Source organism: Lepisma saccharinum, chromosome 9 (assembly GCF_977018435.1).
Source record: "Lepisma saccharinum chromosome 9, izLepSacc3.1, whole genome shotgun sequence".
Lineage (NCBI taxonomy): Eukaryota > Metazoa > Arthropoda > Insecta > Zygentoma > Lepismatidae > Lepisma > Lepisma saccharinum.
This window is the reverse complement of record NC_139237.1, coordinates 28,883,396-28,887,244: the sequence shown is the minus strand read 5'-3', so window position 1 is coordinate 28,887,244 and position 3,849 is coordinate 28,883,396.

Genomic DNA, 3,849 nt, shown 5'->3' with positions numbered 1-3,849 from the left:
AAATTCTTAATGTGCTTCTGTTTGTCTTGTGTAGTATCGGTGGTGTGTATGTATGTGTCTTGTGTTGTAGTTGTGCTGTCTAGTATGTTTGTTTTGCCTTGCGTAGTAGTTGTGCTGTCTAATTTGTTTTTGTTTGTCTTGTGTAGTAGTTGTGGTGTGTAGTTTGTTTATGTTTATATTGTGTAGTAGTTGTGGTGTGTTTGTGTTTATATTATGTTATAGTTGTGATGTGTTTGTGTGTGTGCCTTGTGTAGTAGTTGTGCTGTCTAATGTGTTTGTGTTCGCCTTGTGTAGTAAATGTGCTGTCTAATGTGTTTGTGTTTGTCTCATGTAGTAGTTCATCCATTCATATTGGGGGTTAGGCGTAAAGCTGACAACTCTGCACTGTAAAATAAATGTCAAGAAACAGCAATATAAGGCCATGGATGTTCCCAAGGTAAAATATTTCGGAGGTAAAATAGTCCCCCGTTCGGATCTCCGGGTGGGGACTACTTTGGGAGGTCCCTGGACTAAGGATAAGATCTACGTAAGGAATAAGGATATTCAATTAGGCACTTGGAATGTTCTGAGCCTTTACCGGCCTGGGGCATTTCAGTGTACAGTTAATGAGATAGTTAAGTATAAATTAGATGTAGTAGCTGTCCAAGAAGTTAGGTGGCCAGGAGAAGGGAATTGTAAAACTAAAAATTATACTTTTTTCTATGGTGGTACTGAAAATCATAATTTTGGAACAGGCTTTTTCATAAATAATAGAATTGTCTCGGCTCTTAAAACAATATAATTTATTAATGATAGGATATCATATGCAGTTTTACAGGGTAGGTGGTGTAAAATTATTTTAATAAACATACATGCACCAACGGAAGATAAAGATGATAATACTAAAGATGATTTATAAAAGTTATACATTAAAACAAGTTGCAATATTACATATAAGAACACAACATTTAAATGTCCTTTCATAAAAGTATAATATATCAGTAACATATTTTAAAGTTGTGACGTCACATAGAAATATGGATCATGTCATGGTTTCCTAGAGTCGAGGGTTCTTGTCGGTTAATTTACGCCGCGACATATTACAAGACCTTCCTTGGTGGGTTTTCCCACAATCCGGAGTGTCATTACCGCCGCGCGCACCTGTGTTTATGACTTATTTGCATACCTACAAGAATTCAAATAACGTTTGTACATTTCTTGTGCAAGTGTATCGAAATATTGTGTTTATATAATGTTCGCAAAAAATAACACTGTATTTACAATGTTTCTCTGACGATTAACGATAAATGATTAAAAGTTAATAGGCTGATACTGATTTATGTATTTTGTGTTGTGGAATAAAATTGATCCAAATAATCCTGTGTAACGTCTTTTGAAATAAGTAAAGAAAAAAGTCATATTTGACTCTGTGGATAGGTTTAACATTTCAGTGTAAACACAGCTATGTAACGTGATAAACACACGTTTGATTTTATGTTTTAAGTCACCTTTATGCACTATGCACCATGTGCCCATAAACACACGTGCGCGCGGCGGTGATGACATTCTGGATTGTGGGAAAACCAGCCAATGATGGTCTTGACATATGTCACGGCGGAAATGAACCGATAAGAAGCCTCAGCGCAAATGACTCAGCGCAAACGACACGACACCGGTTTCCTCGCGCCTGATTTTCAGAGCTGGCACCTAGCTCTGAAGAAGATTTTTCGAGCACTGCATAATGCATATATTGATTCGTGGCTCCATTTGAGTGACAGGATCGCTGGAGACATAGGGATGTAGTTCAGATAAAGCAAGAGGGTGGATCGTAACTCGTTGGCCTGCCCTGGTTGAGAGGAGGGAAAATGAAATAGATAACATTTACATGGCCCAATGGCCGCTGACTACCCGCAGGCCCCAATTGATGTCGCCGTCGCATCCTGACGCCTCGGACGTCCTGGGTGATTGAATTCGCACGCGTTGCTTACTGTGATACACCGTCGGTTTTCTTCATTTGTATCGACTGCCCCGCTTCCATAGAACGGCGACTTTTATCGCTCATCACAATGCGTTGACCCTGCAGGTTATCATTCTCCTACTACCAGATTGATCACCTCTATCTGGCGGACGAAACCTGTAGTGACGGAGGAATGCCAGTGCTAAGCCAGCGGCATGCTTGATATGGGTTGCACGATTGGGTGAGCGTAATGTGTGGAGAGGCGATGTATAATCATGAATTCTAACTTATGTAATGTATGGTGTTCTTAATGGTTCCGTTAGCCCTTTCGGATATTTGCTAAGAAATGCAGTTTCGTACGTTCTCGTAAACGTATCGTTTCATGTTTGGAAAGTAATGTCTAGGCGACAGGAGCCAGTAGGTCTTATGACTTCAGTGATGAGCAGCCATCATCGGATTAAAATGGACTAAATTAAGCACCTCTTTGCAGTGCTTGAGGAATGCATAGTTTATCTTTAAATCCTGTATCAAATTTTTGTTTTCTTATACAGAATGCCGTTTCTAACCATTAACTAATGTCGTAAAAATATGTTACACTACTGATATCATGGGTCAACTGGACCCTTATTTTTCAAAATTTAATAAAACCAAATTTGTCGATCCTGAAATCAACTGTAACACATTTGCTTAATATTTGGACCTTTATTTATTCACTCTTAGTGAACAATGTAAATAAGACCTTACAATCAGGTTCACTTTGATTATTATTGAAATGTGTGTTTAAAATCTTCCATCTAAATGACATTTTCAAGAACTCTCCTAAAATTACAAAAATATATTCAGAAATGAAGTAATAAACGGTAACTAAGCCTGCGATATGCTTGATCCTTTTTCCTACTGTACCTACCCTTAATGCAGGGACCTACCAAATTAATCCCGACCCAGAGATCTGAATGGGGGACTATTTAACACCAGGAATATTTTACCTTAGAAATAATCAATGCCTTGTGTTGCTTTTTCTTGACATAACTTCTTGCATTGTTGATTTGCCAGCTATAAGCTTAACCCTAATATGAATGAAGGAATGCATTGTCGTATGCTTCAGATCTAGCTTGGCGGACAACATAGTCCCTTGGGGTAATAACGACATACGGGATAATAACACTATGCGTTTGTAAAGAGCGTTGTTAGGAAGAAATCCGAGAAATGACATATGCAGTACATTAATTGAAGCTTCTTAAAATGGGAAAGCTAGAAATCGTTCTGGAATATTCTCTGTGCCGCCAGTAGTTAACTATGTTGTGCAAAGGCGGTTGATTTCTGGTCAGTAGTAAAATAGCCAACGTACGTCCGTTGTATGTGAGACTGTAATTTAAATGTCCGTAAATTACACTGCACATTTATTATTGCTATATTTATATTATTAGCGTTATACCCTAGGTGACCGCGAATGTGTGCACAAACGACCTCATAATTTAATATAGAACGTGTAATAAGTAACCCGAAGTAATAAAGCCACGTTTTGTTGGTTTCAGTTTATGAATTGGAGGTCTCAGATAAGTATTAATTTGATACTTTAGATGCCAAGAACGTACAAAACAAGGAACGTACTGCATGTCCGGAAAGGTGCTTGAAGTTTTTATAATCTTGCCACAATTCTAACGACGGTAATCTTCACAAATAAGAATTCCGATGGATTTTATAGTGTATCATCATCAATTTTTACTGGAATCGGCCCAAAACCACAAAACCCAAAAAAGGAAAACGTTCAAAGTGAAAACTAATATATAATGTGCAAGGAAGCTGTCCAATAATGCTAATCTTTAGTTTGCTGTGAGGACAAAGTTCCCAGTAAAGAAACTCTATAATGTGCAATGCTTACATTTATGAAATCTGTATTGAATTAACAAAAG